Genomic DNA, 22,447 nt, shown 5'->3' with positions numbered 1-22,447 from the left:
TTTGTCTTCTCATCATCTATCTTTGGTTGTGCTTCATACTTTCTTCTTGGTTTCTTCTACATTGGACCAATATGTTCAGTATCCTTAGTTTTCTCTTTTGCTTGCTCATTGGCTTTTTGAGTATTTTCCCTCATAGTGGCTCTTATTGTTGGAACTGTAGGCTTTGTTGTACTAGGTTTGGTAGCCCTTTTTGCCTTTGGTTTAGTTACAGGCTGTGCCTTACCTTTCATCTTCTTTGGTTTAGGTTTTGTTGGTACTTTGTTAGCTTCTTCTTCCTTTGCACCTTCTTCTTCCTAATCTTGACCCATGCCTTGGGTTAAAGCAAGAGGTCCTTCACCTTGCACCTCTTCTTCCTCTTCATCATCTTCATCATCTTCATCATCATTATCTCCTACACCTTCTCCAAACTTAGCCTTTAGTTTCCTCACCATTTTGTCCTTCTTTTTCAAAGTTGTGACTGTCTTCAATTCCATTTCAACCTTTGACATCACAACATCATAATTAAAATTTTGTTTAGCACTTTTGTCAATTTATTTTGCAAGTAGTTTAGTGATATTAGTTGAGGCTTCATCAATTTTAGTTTCATATCCTCGAGGCCTTAGCCATCTAACTCTAGGTACAACAACCTAGATGAAAGTGTAGTCAATGTCTACAAGGAAACAAATATTATTGTAGTGTTTCTCAACTAAGGAAATAGGAATCCTCAACCTCTATTTCATAGACTTCTTAAAGTCTTTAAAATAACTTTTCATTATTGATTCAAAATTTTCTCCCATTTGTTCAATATACTCATTAATTTGAACTAAAATAGACCTATTGGTCTTCCATCCTATCTTGCCAAAAGATGGGAACTCATTTTGTACATAGAAAAATATACATACTAGTATTGAACCAAATTTAAATTAAGTTCTCTTTGACTTTCTTATTGCTCCTACATTTTCCATTATCTATTGCATTTGGAGTTCTGCAAGATCATGGGTATGATCTTTCTTGACAATCTTGTAGCCTACATCAACTACTATACATGGAACACTATTTAGTCTACTCAACTAATAGAATCAATGTGAAATGACCCTATTGGAAAAGTCAAGAAGTGGATCTATAATAGTGTCAATAGTCATTCCTCGCTTGTTCCACTTAGCCCCTGTGTTTCTCTCAATTACCTCTTTGGAGTCACTCCTCAATGTCTTGGGCCAATCTAGGGTTGGGTATCCAATAACCCTATGTACAATTCTTTTAAAAAATGATAGGTCTAGCCTCTAACCATAGAATTCCATTATGTATTTTTCTCAGAACTATTTTGATCTACTCAATTTTGAAAACCATTGGTAAATCTAGGGCATGGGTTAAGCTGTTTCTCTCTACAATCTTGAATTCCTCCTTTAATACACCATTTTCATAGAGTTTGTCATATTTTTGTTTGATTTCCATGTCTCCAATGCCTACCACCCAACAATTGTAGCACTTTCTTACATCTTGTACCATTACAACCTTAGGTAGAATCATAGATAACACTCCTACTAGGTCATTTTTATATGAAACTTCTAGTATAACCTTAAAATTTGGTTGTTTAACCTCATTGCTAACTAATTGAACATCAAATGCCTCTTTCTATTTCATATTTCTTGAACTTGATGCCATTTTTACAATCTAGGTTTTAACAAATATGAAACTACATAGCTCGACAAATGAAGGATACCTTTAAAATCGATGAATGGATGCTTGATCTTCACTATGATCCATGAAAATTCTTCAATCTCTCTTGTGAATTGATTCTTTGCTCTAATTTCTCTTTCTTTGAGTTTTTAATGGAAAAAAAATGTGAAATTTGACCTTATACCCTTTCAAAATATATCATTTATTGCACAGTTCATTTACAGCTATAAACTTGGCCTCAATACGATATTTGTTTCACTCGGCATTCATTGATTTTTACCATCACTTAGAAACTACTATTGACTCAACTCCAACTAACTTTGGTCGATAGCTTAGCACATACTAGTGCTTTACTCAATAGCTAAAGAGGGCTTTTCTTATTTAGTGGTAATGTGAAAACTTAAAGATTTGACATTGGAATTCCCTTATTATCTTGAATCTTCCTTCATGATAATATATATTTTTCAATACTAACTTCTTTTGGATCTGATGTATGATGAAACATTTTAAATATTAGTCCCTCATACCTCCTTTTAGCTTAATTTGATGAGGTGTGACCACTTGACCTATTAGGTGAAGTGATCCCTTCATTTGATGTGCTACATCCATCTCTCTTCTTCCATGTTGTGTTCATCTCTCCCATGGTGTGTTCAACATCTACCTTTCCCTTTCCTTTGTTGAACTCTAAATTAGGTGCCTTTGACCATTTTAAGCAATGCTTGCTGATATGACCAGCCTTTAAATAGCTAAAGCATGTAGTTTGACTCAACCATCTGTTGTAGTTACCACTAAAGTGTGTTCTTATGCAATTCTTAGGGATGTATCCATACTCATGACAATAATGATAGCTTTTTCTTGTATTGCAATCCTAGTTATATGAGTTCTCATAGCTTCTTACCTTTGTTGGCTTGCTTGATGACCATGTAGAATTGGATCTGCATTCAAAGGCCCTATGTCCAAACTTCTAACAATTTTAGTGTCCTTCAAATTTTGGTGCATGCATGGTTCTAGTTTTACATTCATGTGTCTGATGACCTTGTTTGTTGAACTCGTGACAATGAGTCATGTTCTTTGGCTTAGCATTCTTACTCTTACAAATGTTGGTTGTATGTCCTTTCTTATCATAATGATCACAAGTAGCTAGGTTTAGAGTTCTTACCTTTATTGTTCCTTTCCTCAACAACTTTGGATGATTCTCCTTCTTTAGTGCTTGTGTAGCCCAATCCTGATGTATCTTTATTGGATCTAGGAGATTTCATTAGTTGCTCAAAGTACTTGATGGCTTCATTTGGCTTGTTGAAAATTTTAGCAAACTTATTTTCTCTTTTTAGGTCATTTTGTAGCTATTTATTCTACAACTTTAGTGTCATTATTTCAAGGTCTTTGACATTCAACTCATGATGAGCATTCATCATTTGGCTTAAGGTGTCCAATTGCATGTTTGAGATCTTGGATAACTCTGATAACTTTTCCTCCAATCTATTTGCCAAAATTCTTTTTTATTCTTCAATCATTGCCTTGTATTCTATAGCTTTCTTATTTTGTTTAATCACTTCACATAGCAGTATAGCTTGTGATTCTTGTTCCAACTTGAGATTTCTGATCTCTTTAGCTTGTGCTCTATTTTTTTCCATTAGATTTTCAATTACTGCATCAAATTCACTGGAGTTACCATCTACAAATAATTTTGTAGTGTCAATCTCTTTGTATTGTGTGTCATTTTCTACTATAATAATCACTTTCCTTCCCTTCAGTAAACTCTTCAAAGCATCTTTGGCTTCATTCAATTATTGTAGTATGAGATGTATCTCAATCTCCTAGTTTTCAATGGTCTTTCCCAACTTGTAAAATTCCATTTCAAGATCTTTTCTCCAAGCTGTAAAGATTTTTCTCCTAAGAACTTAGCTCTGATACAAATTGTTGGAATTACAAATGGGAAACATATACTTCTGAGGGGGGGTGAATCAGATGTATTAATCTTTAACCAATAAAACTTTTAATTTAAAACAATACATGCATTAATATATTGAAATAATATGTAAATTAAATGCATCCACACAAATACTTGACACCAGATATGATTACCCAAAATCCCTCCAAATGAGAAGGTAAAACTAGGGTGGGGACGACACCCACAATTCTCCACTACTACAACAATAAAGTGTCACCTATTAGGGTTACATAGTTTGACCATTTTCATGATTTGCCCTATGAAAATCCTACCCTGTTAAAGGATTTTGAAACACCCTATTATAAGTGTGCCCGATTAAAGGACTTTTAGAACATTCACTTGGAATGTCACCCTGTTAAAGGATTCTACAATGACTATTAAGTCAACTTTACTCCAAAGGATTTGACCTTTCTGATACAATTATTAGAAAGTAATAGTAGAATGTTTGATTTGATAACTTACAACTTTGTGTTACTAATTTTAGATCATAGTTATGTCCATCTTGATTCTCATGACCTATTATGACAATGTTGTATTGCTTCTCCTTTTTTCTGCAAACTAATTTTGCAATTCTTTCACATTTCTAAATCACCTTGAATACTTTCAAATTAATTCACCCATTCTCTCTCTTCAATTCTTTGCTTGCATGACTTCCTCATACACACACATATATATTTAATTATGGGGTTTTTTCTTCCTTAAAAAGACTTTGGTGGCTTAGGGTTAGGTATGAATCTACAACTATTCATTTTTCTACTTAATCCCTTCCAAATTTCTAATTGGTTGCATGTTAATTGCATAGAAAAATCAAAACAATCTTATCTTCAAAGCTTCGAGATCTATCCATAAGTCAACATAAAAATGGTTTACATAGTTGTTTGTGCCATCACAAATAACTAGGTCAATTTTGTGTTACTCAACACTTGATAATACTAATGCTTGACACTTGTTGTAATTCTATCTGGCTTGGTACTTAAAGTTTCTCATCATCAACTACATGCTTGACACATGAATTACTCAACACTCATTACAACTCGACATCTCTACATATTATACTCGGCATGTGTTACTAGTTGGACATGAACTTAATAAATATCTTAAGTTTGTTGACACTTAATTGTCAAAATCAAACTAAGATCAATAGTAATAGAGTTATATCTTTGGGGTGATATACATTTTGAGATATTTTGAGATTCATTTTTTAAGGCAAAATCTATAAATAGACACATATATCAGCTATGGCAGAACATATAAGATGAAAGAGTATCAGATATAGTGCATTGAAGTTAGAGAGAAGCACAAATTATGGATACAAAATAGACACATTAATCAAGTGGAGTTATGAATTTTGAAGTCAAAGGTAGAGATTGTTGATCTTAGATTGGTTTTGACAAGTGAGTGTTAAGACACTTAAACCATTTACTCAGTTCATGCCAAACTAGTAATACATGTCAAACACAACATAAAAATATTAGACTAGGCTGAGTTTCAATGAGTGCTTAGTCACTTATGTGCCAAGTAAGCTAAAGTGTCAAGAAAATAGACCATGCTAAGTGAATTCAAGTGCTATGTAAACATTGGATGCCGAGTAGTTCAAGTGCCGAGTCAAAAGCAAAAATACAATGTATGTTGAGCATCAAAGACTTCATATCCCAAGTAAGACAATTTGGACATATTTGTTTATAGTGGCACAAAAAACTATGTAAACCATTTTTGAGTTGACTTAAGGATAGGATTTGATCTTTTGGAGATAAAGACAAATCTATATGTAGATTCCCTATCCAATTGCATCCAACTGATCAAAAAATGGAAAGGTTTAAGTGGAAAAATGGATGAATCTTAGCCATAGATTCATACTTAACCCTAAGTCACCAAAGTCTTCTTAATTAGGATGAAGCCCTAAATTTTTAATGATGTTGAGAAAAAGATACAAAGGGGTGAATGATCAAATTGGAAGAGAGAACAAGAAAGTCTACAAAGAATTCAAGGTGACTTAGTAGTAAGAATGAATTGCAAAATTAGTTAAGTAAAGAATGAAGGATAGAGAAGGATACAACATTGATACGTTAGATCATAAAGGATTAATTAGAGATTGGATATAGGTGATCTGTTATCAGGAAAGCAAGTGCCAACCATAGGATCTATGCTTAGACATTTTGATACATGATTTTAATTAAATCTCTTAACATAGTGGTCCTAATAGGTTGTATGAAATCCTTTAATAGGTGCTTACTTAATTGTAAGTTGAAGTCCTTTAACTAGGCACATTTCTGACAGGCTATTGAAATCCTCTAACAAGGTGGGACTTAATAGTCTTTGTAAGCCTTTAACAGGGTAGGCCTTTCATAGGGCAGACCATGATTCATGGTCAAACCATTGTAACCTTAATTAGATACACTTTATTGCTATAGTATTGAAGATTTTTGGGTGTCATCCCCACCCTAGTTTTACCTTCTCACTTGGAGGGTTTTTGAGTAATCATATTTGGTGTTATGTGTGTGATTTGATTAGATGTTTACATGATTGATGCATATGTTTTTACATGTTATTTTAGTTTATTAATCCACATGATACATGAATGGTGAAAGTTTTATGGGTCCAAGTTTAAGCTCCTAATTCACCTACTCTAGCTCTCAAAATTTTACTCTCTTCCCACTTGTAAATCCAACAAAGAACATCAAGCATTAGCCTAACATTCATAAACTAACACAATAACAACATACAAATTAGACTAAAAGAGAGAATCTAAAAGGGAATTCAAACCATATGATCACCATTCCAAGACTCTTTTGATGATTTGATGTGTCCAAGATGATGATAGATGTATGGTCAAGTGTGCATCATGCCTTCAATGGATGGTAAATGGAAGTGTGAGTTGGGTGTGGAATTGACCATGGTAAGGGTGTATTGGATAATTTTGTTCTTCACAAGAACATTATAAATTTAACATAAAGAGTTGATTATTTATGAGAGGAGAGGGGTTCAATTTATTGGCCAAGGGAGGTAAGGATGGAGGACCAAGATACAAGGATGAGGGATGGCTAGGATGCAAGTAGAGGGAAGCACATGGATTGTGCTTTTTCAAATCTATAGCCTTGTGACAAGTGTCACAAGGAGAGAGGATGTGAGAGGATAGGGAGAATGGAGGGAAAGTGAGGGGGCAAAGTTGTAATGAGGGGGATGGTGTGTGTAAGAGGGATGTAAGAGCATGTAAGAGATGTGTAAGAAGCCATTAAGTCTCTATAAGAGCATTTCAGGCATGTGGGTGGGGGTGTAAGATGGGGTTTAACTTTGGTTTGGCTTAGGAATTCTTACTATAGGATTAAAGTTGTGCACATGATTAGGGTGAGGATTAGGCTTGGATTAGAGGGAGGATTAGAAGGCAAGTGGCTTAGCCACATAAGTGGGTTTAATTACTTGATTAAATAGGATTACCATTGGTGAATGGGTTGGATTTAACTAATAATAAGAATTTCAAAATAGTTAAGGGTTGGGGTTTGATTTATTAAATAATTTATTTAATAAAAAGGGATGAGGCATAGTGCAATTATTTAATTTAATAGGAGAATAGGGATTTAATTAATAATTTGACTATTGATTATCTTTTAATTTTATCAATTGGACTATAGTTAGTTAAAATAATTAATTAACTAGGGGATGACATTCAATTAATTAAATACTAAATATTTAATCAATAATTCCTTAGAAGATGACTAAATAGGATTACTTTAATGATGTAATCAGATCTAGGTGTCTACATTTTCCCCCTCTTTAACATAGTGTTAGGACAACACTATTTTGAAGAAGTTTGTAGATAGACAACACAAAGAATATTTTTAAATAAATAAAGTTACCCCAGTCTTGAGTAGAAAGATGAGAGACTAGATAGTGTGATTCCCCCTAAAGAAGGTGGTAGGAAAAGAAGATGAGGCCTGATGACTTCTTGAAAAATACAAGAAACTAGGGTGAGTAGGGGGATTCAGATTGGCTAAGATAGGATTAATAGGGACTCATACTCTTACTATGGGAGAATGAGATAAAGGAGAACCATGTACACAAGAATAACCATGGGTTAAGGACTTAGGTTGGGGATGGGGGGCCTGGCTATTTAAACTGAACCTAGCTAGAGTGATGATGATGGGATGAAGGAGGTTTGTAGGATTTGGATACTATTGGTAGTAGATAGAGTTCTTGGATCATGATTGTAGTATTCATTATATTGGATGCTTGTATAGGGTTTGTTGTTGGATTTTGTGGGATTCAGATAGGTGGTTGATTTTGTAGTGGAGTGGAGGAAAGATAAAATCCATTGAATCTAGAGTGTGGGGTACTCTAAAGGAGAGTACCAAATTTGATATAGGAATATTAGAGATATGCCAAGTTTATGAATAATATCAAGGCCTTTTCACCAATACATACGACTGACTCAAAACAAGCATGAAAGGAGTTCCCTAGAATCACTTGTGAAGCCTAGAGGAAGAAGACTGGAATGGTATTGGGTAACCCATATGAAAACAATATTTCCCAAGTGTAGCATGTAACCACAAGTGGTTGTATTTTAGAATATGCAAGGGTTACACCTGTTTGACTCACAAGAAGGAAATAAAAAGAAATAGACCTAATCAAGACCTTTCTCTCAAATTTCATCATTCGTAACATACCATGGTATAAAAGATCAAGAAAAATTTGAGGAGGGAACAATTGAATCACTTGGAAAAGTTACTTCTAGAACCAAACTTGAAATCCTAAAAAGAAACTGAATCAAAAGGAAATATAAATCTAAAAAAGAGGAAACCTTTTACCAAAGAGATTGTTAGGACTAGCTACAGATGGACCAAGATTAGATAAGAGCAAGGATGCATCCTACAAGGACACTTTGATGACAATGGATCTTGCCTAATGATTTGCTAAAATACCTAACCAAGAGAATTACAATTTGTGACTAGATAGGAATTGACATGCAAGACTAGAATATATACAATTGGACTAAGATAAGGGCTGACTCTAGAGGATTTATAAGTAACTGACCAAGGTATTTACAAGGATTTCTATACAAAATCTCAATATGATAGGATAGCATAACTAATATGATATAATACAATGTGAAAAAGCTTAGGATGGGGAGATAGTGGATGAAAAGCTCAGGATGAGAAGACAATGTAATGAGAAGCTCAGGATGAGATGATAGCATATGAAAATATTAGGATGAGGTGATAGGGTAAAATATAATATAGTACAAAAATTATAGTATAGGGGTATGATAAATTTTTCAAGTGAGTATGATACAATGTGAAACTACTAAGATATAATACGGTGCATTGATTGAGATTTTGAGCTCAAGAATTGGGATAGTGAGTACGTGTTCTTTTGTCACTTTATGTTGGAATGCCATGGGAACATGGGTTGATGAATGAGTGGATTTAATGGGGGTGGAAGGGATGGGTGCTAATAGATAATGGGAAGGAAAATTACACATGCCACCTATTGCTAAGATTTTACCAAGGTACCTATCCAAGGTGCTTGAATTGCCAAATTTTTAGCATTGGATGCTTATTTTTCTTTACTATTTTCTTTTTCTTTTTTTCATATTTTTCTCTTTGAGGAGCATGTCACCTACTTGAAATTTTTATGGGTGAACCTTTTTGTTGAAGTTATGCTCAAGTTAATTTTGATAGACTATGAGGTGGTCATAGGCTTGTTGTGTTCTTTCATAAAGGAGATCCAACTATGTGAGTCTAGAGATTATGTAGTTTTCATCTAATATTTATCCTCATAAAGATATATGCATGGATGGGAGTTCAACTTGAATATGCAGTATTTCTTTAGTACCATAGACCAAGGAGTATGGAGTTGTGCCTTTGGATGTGCAAAATGAGGTGCTATAAACTTATAAGGTTGGGTTACTTTATAGATGCCAATTGCAACCAGAATCATTAATAATGTTCTTGAGGATTTTGAGTAAGGTTTTGTTCATTTCCTTAGCCTAAATGTTACTTCGTGGAAAGAATGGTCTAGAGAAATGGTGATGAATGTGGAGTGAGGTGCACAAACATTCCATATTGAGGTTTTCAAAGTTACCTCTATGGTCTATAAAAATGGTAGTAGGGATATCAAAGTGACATATAATATGATAGAGGATGAATTTGGAAACTTGAACTCCTATGGAAATGATAAGTGGGGCTGCTTCTACCCACTTCATGAAATACTATGTAGTCGTGATGATCCATTTGTGGGCTTCTAATGATAGGGGTGTAATGACACTAATAAGGTCAAACCCCTAGCATGAAAATGGTTATGGTGGTGTAATAGGTTGGAGATCTTCAGCTAGAGCTCATATACAATTTGCATGTTACTGATAAGGTAGACACTTTTTGACAAATTCATAAGAATCATGTTTAATAGTAGGTCAATAGTAGCCTACTTTCAATATTTTTTTTGCTAGGACTATACTACTCATGAGAGCACTGCCAAGTCTAGAATGTACCTCTTTTAATGTAATGGCAGTCTCGCTTTGGTCTAAACACCTAGAGAGAGTATCATGATAACCTCGATGATATAGGATGTTGGATACGATAGTGTAGTGGGATGCTCTTTGAATGAGATTTTGGTGTTGGTTTCATGTGAGGTAAGGGGATATGATACCTTTTTTTAGATAAGCATGAATTTTGTGGTACCATAGGGATCGAGGACCAAGACACATTCTCATGTTGATTCAACATTTGTGTATGCATGATCGTGTAGCTTCTCAGCTAGGAATTCATATTGTGTAGCTTCCTCAATAATTCCCAAGAGTGAGATGATGATGGCCATGGTATCTGTAACTTTATTTTTCAACCTTGTTACCTATGTGAATTGGATCTTGGTGAAATGTGGTTTTAATTGATTGACCAATTTTTTTTAGGGTAGCAACTTGTCATACTTTATTTGGTATTCATCAAGTATTTGCTTGATAATCAGTTGATTAAATACCTATAGCTTTATAATGTTCCATATAAATGCTATCTTGAGCCCTGTAATTAGAGTTTCATACTCAAAGATATTATTGGTGCATTGAAATTATAGCTTGAATTATTTGAGAATGTAGTCACCTTGAGGGGTAACCAATAATATTCCCACTCCTAATCTATGGGATGTGTAAGATCTATAGAAATATAACTTCCATAGAGGTTATTCTTCCATTAAGAAGAGGTATTCATCTATAAATTCCTTGGCTAATGGATTTGCATCAACTAGAGGTGCATCAACCAAGTGATCTACTATAGCATAGCCCTTGATTATCTTTCTATCGACATATTGGATGTCAAATTCATTGAGGAGCATTACCCATTTTTCTAGATGACCTATGAATGTTGTTCTTGAGAGAATGTTGTTGGTCTTAGATTGGTTTTGACAATTGAGTTTCAACACACTTAACCAATTCTTAAGTTGATGTTGAGTATAATATAGATGCTGAGCTATAGTATGTGTCGAACTAGGAATTCAATAGGTGCCGAGCAAGTAACAAGTTTTGAGTGATAAGTGATGCTGAGTTACTATAGGTGCCAAGAAAAGTATAGATGTCAAGTGAAATACAATTACTACAAGAGCCGAGTGATAAAAAATTCCTATATGTGCCAAGCATCAACAACTAGTAAGTGCTGAGTAACATAGAATCAGTAAATGAGTTTGTGCCTTCACAAACTTAGATGTAAACCATTTTTGAGCCAACTTAGGATGAATCTTGAAGGATCTTGAAGATAAGATAAAATCTTTTTCATTACCTATGTAATCAACATGTAGCCAATTAGAAAAATTGAGAAAGAATGTAACCAATAGGAAAAGTGAAAGAATTGAGTAGGAAAAGAAGAATGAATATTGATCATAGATTCATACCTAACCATAAGTCTTTGAAGCCTTTAAAAGTAGGAAAAAATATCATTATGAATATGCATGTGTAAGAGTTTAAGGGAGAATGCTAGAAAAGTGAAAAAGGGTGTAAAGACTTAGAGAAAGTAGGAAAACATTGCAGAATTCAGTTGATCAAGAACAAAGTATCAGAATTTTGAGAAGAGACAAATCAAATCAAGCAAGGATCTTAATAAATAGAGCAGAACAAGGATCTAGAATTAGTAATTAAAGATTGCAAGTCATCAAGTCAAGACTTTCTAATACTCTCTAGCCATTGTATTAGGAATTAAAATCCTATGATGATAGGTTGGTTTAATAGTCATGTTGTAGGCCTTTCAACAAGGTGCTAAATCCTTTAATAGGGTAACATTCCAAGTGAGTGTTTGTAAATCCTTTAACCAGGTCACTTTCAATAGGGGGTAAAGTCTTTAATAGGAGAGACCTTTCATAGGGTAGACCATTGGAAGTGGTCAAAATTTGTAACCTTAAATAGTTACATATTGCTACAGTGATACTTTGTGGTGTCATCCCCACCCCATTTTTACCTTCTCATTTTGGAGGTTTTCTGGGTTATCAAAATCTTGTGTTATCTATTTTCATGCATGTCTTTACTTTCATGTTTATTAGATGAATTAGATGTATGTGAATGATTTTAGTTAAAAGGTTTTGAAAAGGTTAAAGTTAGTTACTTCTAATTCACCCACCCCCTCTCAGAAGTAAATCTTCCCACTTGTAAATTGCAACAATTAGTATCAGAGTTGAGTTCTCACAAGGAGGAGCCTTACAACTTGGAGAAAAGATTTGGAAATGGAAGTCTAAAAACCTTGGAATGTGATAGAGAATTAGGAAATTTATGTACAACTTTCTCTACACAATTTGGAAGAAGCAAGAGAAGAACTAAGAAAATCCCTAAAGAGAAGAAGAGAGATTGCCATAGCTAAGAATGATACACAATACAAGGAGATTGACACCTCAAAATTGTTTGCAAATGGAGATTCCAAAGATTTTGATGCAACAATAGTAGACCTAATGGAGAAGAATATATCTCAAGTAGAGGAAATTAGAACACTCAATATTTAACAAGAATCACAAGCCATGATGCTTTGTGAAGTAACTAAATAGAAGAAAAGAGCTATTGAAGATAAGGCTATGCTAGAAGATGATAAAAGAAATATTTCTAGTAGACTAGAAGAAAATTCAATTGAGCTTGCAAGAATTTCAAACATGCAACTAGACACCCTAAGCCAGATGATGGATACACATCATGAACTGAATGTCAAGGACATTGAGGTCTCTACACTGAAGATGCAAAATGAACAAATGCAAAATGACTTGAAAAGAGAGAAGGAGATTATAGAGAGCTTCAAAAAACCAAATGAGTCCATTAACTACTTTGAGTAGCTACTAAAATCACCAAGGGCTAGCAATGATACTTCAAGACTAGGATACACCAGCACTAAAAAAGGATAGTCATCCAAGACTGTAGAAGAAATAAGTAACATAATTAAGAACACTAAACCTACTTTTCATTTTTGTGGTAAAAAAGGACATACCTCTAATGTATGCAAGAGAAAGAATTCCCATCAGCATGACAAACCTAAGAATGTGGGTTATTGTCACAAATGCAACAAGCAAGGACATCAAGCACATAACTGCAGTACTAGGACTATCAAAACACCAAGATTTGAAGGTCACTACTACAATTGCAAGAAGTATGAACATAGAGATTTTGAGTGTAGATCAAAGCCTATGTGGAAACCTAATCAGCTAGCAAGGGGAAATAACCATGGACATCACTACAATTGGGACTACAACATACTATCAAGAATATGGACACATCTCTGAACATTACATTAGAATACATTTCAGTTGAAACTACAGTAGATGGCTCAGCCAAACTACATGCTTCAGTTGTTAGAAGACTAGTCATATCAGCAAGAATTTCCTAACAAGGTAAAAGGCACCCAACTTAGAGATCAAAAATGGAAAAGAGAAGGTGGATGTTGAACACATCAGAGGAGAAATGAATAAGACATGGAAGAAGAAAGATGGGAGAAACACATCAAATGAAGGGATCATTTCACCTATAAGGTCAAGTAGTCACCCTTCATCAAACTAAGCATAAGAAGACATGTGGAACTGATATACAAAGCTTTATCATACATTAGTTCCCAAATAAGCAAGTAATGAAAATGAAAGATCAGCATGAATAGAGATGCAAAGTTAAAACTTCAATTTTTCATCAATTTTGCCAAGTTAGAAAAGTTGCCCTCAGATGCCAAGCTGATTGTCAAAGTTAGTAGAAGTCAAATGATTAGTTGCAGCCAAGTTTTTAGTGGAAGCTAAGTGAAAAGACATTTCAATTGAAGCTGAGTGAGGGATACTCCTATGGATTCCAAGTGATGGAAAGACAATGGAAGCCGAGTAATGCAAAAATGCTTAAGAAGCTAAGTGGACAATTTTAAATGCACTAAACATTAAATGCTATGAAAATAGGGTGTATTATCACATTCTAAATCATTTTTCTTCATTAAAAACAAAGAGAAAAGATGAAGAAGAGTGTAGAATGACTTCAAAGTAGAGAATCCAACATTTGAGCCAATTTTGAGAGTGATTCAACATAGTTTCATCGAATTCAAGGTATTTACATTTGTGCTGAGCTATGCAATTTTAAATTTCTTCATGCTAAAACCCTAGCTAGCACAAATGGCCTCTATTTCTAGGAAACTATAGGAGAAAGATCTATTTGAGGTTAACTAGTGTCAAATGAAGTAAAACAACCTAATTTCTAGGCCAATCCTAGAAGTGGTATACAAAAATGACCCAACCGAAGCTCTATTTGTTATACCTCCTAAGGTAGTTATGGTTCAGGATGTTATAAGATGTTACAACTACAAAATTGGAGCCATAGGAGACATATAAATGAGGGGAGCCTATCAAATTTTGCGTGAAAATGGAGTATTGAAATATGAATACCAAATTGTGGAGAAGAAGGGTTTGACATGTGCCCTAGAATTTCCCACATTTTTCAAAACTGAATGGATCAGGATAGTGCTCAGCAGGATCCATGATGGAATTTTATGGTTGGAGGATGGTCTAGTAAAAATAACAAAAAGGATTGTATATAGAGTAACAGGGTATCCAACCCTAGATCGGCCAAAGACCCTTAGAAGTGATTCTAAGGAAGTTATTAAGAAGAACACTGGTCTCAAATGGAACAAGAGAGGAATGACAATAGAAACTATCTAATAACCTCTTGTTGACTTTGTTGTTAGGGTTATTGCACACAAGATTTATCAATCCAATAGAATTAATAGTGTACCATGCATTGTAGTGGATGTTGGCTATAAACTAGTGAAAAAGGATCGTACTTATGATCTTGCAGAACTGCAATTGCAACAAATCAATGAGAACTTAGCAACAATAAGGAGAACCAAGGGAGCATAGTGTAAGTTTGGTGCAATTTTGATTTGAATTTTTTTATGTTTAGAATGAATTTCCATCTTTTGGTAAAGTTTTTTCGAAGAAAAATAGGTCTATAATAGCTCAAGTTAATGAAAACATTGAAAAAATGGGAGCTAATTTTGAGACATTAATGACTAGCTATTTTGAAGATTTCAAGAAATCTATAAAGCAGAGGTTAAGGATACTAGTTTCATTAGTAGAAAAACATGTAAATGATGTATGATTTCTTGTAGATATTGATTATACTTACATACAAGCAGCCATACCAAGAGTTAGATGGTTAAGACCTCTTGGATATGAAATAAATATAGATGAGGCATCTACAACTATAACTACATTATTAGCTAAGGAAGTGGACAAGAGTGCACCACATTTTGGTACTTATGATGTGGTAAGGTCAAAGGTGGATATGGAGTTGAAGACTACCTCTGCACTAAAGAAGAAGGACAAACTTGTAAAGAAACTTAAAGCCAAATTTGGTGAGGGCACTACAGAAGAAGATGAAGCTGAAAATGATGAAGAAGAATGAGGATAGGAGACACTTGCATTGACTCAAGACATGGGTGAGAATTTAGAGGAAGAAGAAGGTTCCAAGTAGGAAGCACCAAAGCTAGAGCCTAGGAAGAGAAAGGCATAGAAATAGCTAGTTGCACAGCCTAAAGGGAAGAAGAAAACAACAAAGTCGAGCCTAGCCAAGCTAACTACAAGGGCAGCCATAAGGGAAACAACACAAGTAGCAAAGGAACAAGGGCAAAAAAAAGCTACAAAGCAAGGAGGGCTTGCAAAACAAAAGAAAAGAAGAAAATATGTTGCACCCCTAGAGTTAGATGAAGAAAAGACAGAATCTAACAATGATCAATTCAGATTGGTAAGACATTCCAGCAAATCTAATTTGGAAAATGTTTGTGATAACATTAGAGATAATGAAAATTTAACTAGTTTAAAGACCATTGATTTTAATAAATTTTCAAGAGAAGAACAAAACATAGTGGAAGAGTCTATCTACACTATGATGGCCAAGTTCAAGCTACCCCACTTTAACTAGACATGGCATTATTGCCTAAATATGAAAAAGGAAATAAGGGAGTCAACATTGGCTTGTGTGATGCCTGATCTAAATAAAGGTCAAATAAGCAAGGCTAGTAAGAAACATGGGAGAAAATTTGCACCCAAATACAAAGCCTTTGATATTTTATAGAATAAAATAGAGGATGTTGTAAAGAAATCCACACAAATGTGGAAATTGATTTATGGATTGACCACTATCAAGGGAGGCCAAGAAGATCTCTTTGAGGGAAGAAATGATGAAGAGGAAGAGAAAATTGAAAAGGAAGGAGAGAAAGAGAAGGAAGAGGTAACTATGGAGGAGGAGACACATAAAGGTGAAGAGGGAACAATTGAGGAGCAACAACCAGAACAAAGTGTCCAAGACACCCAATTGCCACCACCAAGTCCTCCACATAAAAAACCTATACAAACTATAACTATAAAGGATGTTCTTGAGACCTTAGGTTAGAACATCAATCCACTAACTACAAAGGATCTCAAAAAGATCCTTCACCAAACAACATTGCAATCATAGTTGCACACAAATCTTGTTTTGGTGAGTGTAGGATAGTTGCAAAAAGTTGTATCAAAAATTACCAAGGAGAAGGTGAACACACAAGAACTACCTTCACAATCTCCTATAGCTACAGATGATCAACCAAAAGAACAAGCAACACAAGAGACAACTACTAAGGTTGATCCCACAATAATAGTCACAACAATTGCCAAGGAGTCAACAAAGGAGCAGATAGGACAAAAGGTTCCTACAACACAAGGTCAAGGTGTACCTCCTCAAATCATTGTCATTGATCAAGGTAGTAGAGAAGAAGATAAGAAAGAGGAGAAAATCCCCAAGGAAAGAGAGCAAGAGGCAATATAGACATTGGTTAATTTACCTAATATAAGGACTCCTACCAAGCAGTTGAGCACTGATGTAGTACCCCTACAAATTTTAGCACCAGGCTCAAGCATCACCAAGGTAGCAAGGGTACTTCACTATGGAGACCTTGCACTTGATGAAGAAATAGTCATACCAAGTTATGACTTTAAAACAATGAACCTAGCATAGATAAATGAAGTGCAAGAGGCACTTGAGAGGAAGAAGAAGCAAGAGATACTTAGAAATGAGTATAGACAAAAACAAGCATTAGTAGAAATCAAAGACATATTCCTTGATGCAATTAGCTTGCCAATACCTGATGAAAAAAATCCCATCATGGAGAAATTGTCCAACATAGTGGACCCAGTATGAAATAAAGACCTTGATACTAATGTTAAATTATTAGAGTGGTCTGAAAATAAATTATAAATGAAAGTTAATGAGAATATATCTAGTGAGATAGCACTATCATAGGTTGAACTGGCTAAAAAGGTTGAGAAAATTAAAATAGTACTTAAGAACATATTCTCATTGTACTCCAAGTTGTGTGATTCATCATATTTAACACAAGAAACTAGCTAGAGAATACTAAGCTTGGAAAGTAATCTTAAGATATCTAGCACATAGCTACCTAAAGATCCATCTCAAACTGAGAAGCATTTTGTAACAATGCTTGACACTCAAAAGAAATTAGCTATATTGATAGTAGAAAAAGTCAATGTTAAGGCCAAATTAATATAGATACAATCTACTATTACCCTACATCTGGAAGTACTACATAAGAAAGTGGCCTATGCAAAAAATATTTTGAAGAAAGACCCTAATCTTTCTACATTAGAAGGCCTTGTACATCTTGTAGCAAAGACAACTATCTAGCTCAAAGCACTAGAAATTGTCTTAGACAATTGGGATGCTTCTCTGAATATGATAATGTAGGTAAATAAAACATTTTTGGCTAAATAATGTATTCATTCCTAGGACCCTTTGACATAAGTGTCAAAAAGGAGGAGATATAAACATTATGCATATAATAAGAATGGGGGAGATAATACATTTTTTTGATAGAGATATTAAAGAATATCCAAAGGGGGAGATATTCATGTAAAGAGGGAGACATAATAAAGATAGTAGATAATAAGAATGGATGTGTAAATAAAGGGAGAAATACCAAAAGGGGGAGATAATCATAATTTTGAGGAAGTAATAAGGAGATACAACAAAAAGGATACAAAAAATACAAGATGTGTGAAATGGGGAGCAAACACAGAGAAAAAACAAAGAGGGAATACAAATAGAGAAAATATAGACCAGATACATAGAAATAGAGGCAAAGGAATGATAAGACAAATAATGGAATCAACATGAGACAAATTTAGCTTAAAGGAGAATTTGGTTATAGAAATGCCACATTAGCTTAGAGGGAGTTACAAGTTTTTGAGGTATATAGTCTTCTACAAAATTTTGAACAAGTTTTTGAAGATTTGTATATATGCCAAGTAGAATGTGTAGTATACTCATAGAGACCAGATTCATAATGTTTAGTTAAGTGTTTTTGCACTCATGTCAAAGGGGTAGATTGTTGGTCTCAGATTGGTTTTGACAATTGAGTTTCAACACACTTAACCAATTCTTAAGTTGATGTTGAGTATAATACAGGTGCCAAGCTATAGTATGTGCTGAGCTAGGAATTCAATAAGTGTTGAGTGAACTTCAGGTGCCAAGCAAGTAACAAGTATTGAGTGATAAGTGATGTCAAGTCACTATAGGTGTTGAGTGAACCTGAATTACTATAGGAGCCAAGTGAGACATAATTCCTATATGTTCCAAGCATCAACAACTAGTAAGTGTCAAGTAACATAGAATCAACATATGAGTTTGTGCCTTCACAAACTCAAATGTAAACCATTTTTGAGCTGACTCTGGATGAATCTTGAAGGATCTTGAAGATAAGATTGAATCTTTTGCATTACCTATGTAATCAACATGCAACTAATAAGAAAAACGGAGAACTCATGCAACCAATAGGAAAAGTGAAAGAATTGAGTGGGAAAAGAAGAATGAATATTGATCGTAGATCCATACCTAACCCTAAGTCTTTGAACCCTTTAAAAGGAGGATGAAACCTCATTATGTGTATGTGTAAGAGTTTTAGGGAGAATGCTAGTGAAGTGCAGAAGGGTGTAAAGACTTAGACAAAGTAGGAAAACATTGTAGAATTCAGTTGATCAAGAATAGAGTATCATAATTTTGAGAAGAGACAAATCAGATCAAGTAAGGATAAAAAAAAATAGAGAAAAACAAGGATCTAGAATCAACAATTGAATATTGCAAGTCATCAAGTCAAGACTTTCTAATACTCTCTAGCCATTGTATTAGGAATTAAAATCCTATGATGATAGGTTGGTTTAATAGCCATGTTGTAAGCCTTTCAAAAAGGTGATAAATCCTTTAATAGGGTAACATTCCAAGTGAGTGTTTGTAAATCCTTTAACTAGGTCACTTTTAACAAGGTGTAAAGTCTTTAACAGGATAGGCATTTCATAGGGTAGACCATTGGAAGTGGTCAAACTTTGTAACCTTAAACAGTTACATATTGCTCCAGTGATACTTTGTGGGTGACATCCCCACCCTAGTTTTACCTTCTCATTTTAGAGGGTTTTTGGGTTACCAAAATCTTGTGTTATCTATTTTCATGCATGTCTTTACTTTCATGTTTGTTAGATGACTTAGATACATGTGAACAATTTTAGTTAAAAGGTTTTGAAAAGGATAAAGTTAGTTAATTCTAATTCATGCCCCCCTCTCCCCCCCCACCCTTAGAAGTAAATGTTCCCACTTATAAATTTGAACAAATGTATTTTAAAGGATAAATCTTTGATATGAGCTTGATTGTATGACTAAGCATGTAGTGGTGAAGCTTCTGAGTGGAAAAAACAACTAGTAAATAGGATTTTTCCATTAGAGTGTAGTTAAGTTCATAGCCAAAAAGTATATGATTGATGTGATAGATGACTCTCTCTTTTTTATTGTCACCAAGTTGGGCCAAGAGTGCCCCTAGTGTACTTGGTGTAGCTAAAATGCATAAGATAAATAGTCTCCCTATAATTGGTGGGACCAAGATGGGTGGATTTGCTAGGTATTGCTTGATCTTGTCAAAGATGCATTGACAAATGGGATCCCACTTGAATTTTTTGTCCTTCTTGAGCAGATGTGTGAATGGATGACATTTATCTAATATCTCTGAGATAAATCATCTTACTGATGACAACCTACCCTAGAGAGAACAAAGTTGTTGCAATGTCTTGAGAGGAGGCATATCCATGATGGTCTTGACCTTTTAGGAGTCAATCTCAATGCCACATAATGATACAATAAATCCTAGGAGCTTCTCAGATGTGACACTAAAAAAAAATTCTTGGGGTTAAGCATGAGGCCATGTTTATCAAACTGATCAAACACTTCTTCAAGGTGAGTGAGGTAATCTATGGCATCAACATATTTAACCAAGATGTCATTTGCATTATCTTTAAGGGTTTTGTGGATGCGGTCATGGAATATGACCATCATAGCTCATCGATAGGTTTCTCCTACATTCTTTAACCCAAAAGGAATAATGTTATAGAAGAAGATTCCCCAAGGGGTGGTGAATATTGTCTTATGTTGATCCTCTTCTGTTATTTGTATTTGATTATATCTAGAGAATCCAACCATGAGGAATAGTAGTTTGTGGCTAGTTATGGATCCATAGTCATGTTAATATTTGGAAAAGGGAAAAAATCTTTGGGACAAGGCTTATTGAGCTCCTTGAAATATTTTTAGATCTTGATATCACTAGAGGGATTTGTGATTGGCACCATGTTGGAAATCCATTCTAATTAGTTGATCAAATGGATGACCTTTTCTTCTAGCATCTTTTCTAATTCTGATTTTACTAGTAAGGCAACCTTATGATGCATTTTTTTGGAGTTTTTTCTTTATTGTCTTGACTTTTGGATCTACTAACAAATGATGGTCAACCAAATTAGGATCTAATCCCAGCATGTCCTGGTATGACCATGTGAATTGACCAATGTTTTTTCAAAGTACCTTAATGATATGCTATGCTTGGTCTGGTGGCAAAGATGATGTGATGTACACGATCTTGGGTGTCTCTATCAGATTGATATTGATTGGTCTTGTTTCTTTAATCAAGATAGACGGTACTTTTAGCCTATGTTCCTATGGCAGAAGGAAGAAATCTCTTTCTTTCGGTGTCTCATAGATGTTTTCATCCTCAAACACATCCTTTATTTCTCTTTCATTTTTTGATTGATTTGATGGTGTTGTTGAAAATTTTGTCACCATTTATCCCATACAAAATAACCAATTAGAGACATCTTTCATGGGACAAGTTATGTGGTTTTCAAGAAAATAATGATACAATTTGTGCCAAAAATTGTGTGTGGTTTCATGAAAAATTAGATACCAAAAAATACAATGTAGTTTCATGCATTGGAGGAGTCATATTAGATGAGTTGGTTATTGAATGAAAAGTTTTCTTCTCATTCAGTAGTTCACGGGTTAGAACTATGCACAATTTCCCTATCGCTATAGGGTACAACAATCATCAATAGAAATCAATAAAAAAAAATGGATACAATGACAAGTGATGCACATATTGCTATTGCTATAGCAATAAGCAATATTCGTAGCATCGTAGGTCAACATGGTCAATGGAGATTTCAAGTAGTAAAGGTTGGAAAGCTAGCTTTTGCATCCTAGCATGTAGTCAAGGTTTACCCCAAAGTTAAGTTGGCGATTTATAAAATTCTTTGTTCATATAGTCATAGGGTCAATTTTTGAGTTAATAATTTAAGTTGTGAAGGTACGATGGTAGTCAACTATACAATTTTTGTATTATCACATGCAATTAATACTAACCCCTAGTTTAGTTTACAAAGTGATGAATGCCTATTGTCTCACCATAAAAAATGGTTAAGTTTGACCTAAGGTTAAGTTTGCAAAGATACAAAGGCCTATTATCATAGTTTTGTGGGGTTAAGATATGATTTAATGATTCAAATCGTGAGGTTGTGATGGCATGAAATAGTAAACCTTAAGGGGTTATGGAAAGATTGAACCACCTCACAATAGGTGTTCCATAGTCATGCGCTAGGCCTGGCTTAGGAATAATCTATTCAAGCTAAGGACTACTTTTCCCCTACCATGAGGTGCATTTAGATTGTCAACCCAAGGACATATACTTGAAATGGTCAGCATAGTATGTGCACTAGGTACCTTGATGAGTCATTATGCTTGTGCTGCAGGAAAGTAAAAATGCAAAGGAAGGAAACTACACTACTGCTATAGAAAGGAAACTACTGAATCTATGAATTTTGAAAACACAATGACAAGATAACAGAGATTCCATCTTGATTCATCCATTAGACTATTCTTATAGATGCTGTAGGAACGTTCATGAAGTGTGATGCTACCAGAAGGAATTAACTAGCTACGTCTTACTTAAAATATTGCTAATGCTAGTAAAATGAATCTATTCTATCCTAATCTAATCCACCTTC

This window comes from Cupressus sempervirens, chromosome 11 (genome assembly GCF_028749045.1).
Source record: "Cupressus sempervirens isolate cs-2001-9-10 chromosome 11, ASM2874904v1, whole genome shotgun sequence".
Taxonomy (NCBI): Eukaryota; Viridiplantae; Streptophyta; class Pinopsida; order Cupressales; family Cupressaceae; genus Cupressus; species Cupressus sempervirens.
The sequence above is the reverse complement of the archived record's forward strand: the minus strand, read 5'-3'. Positions refer to the sequence as shown.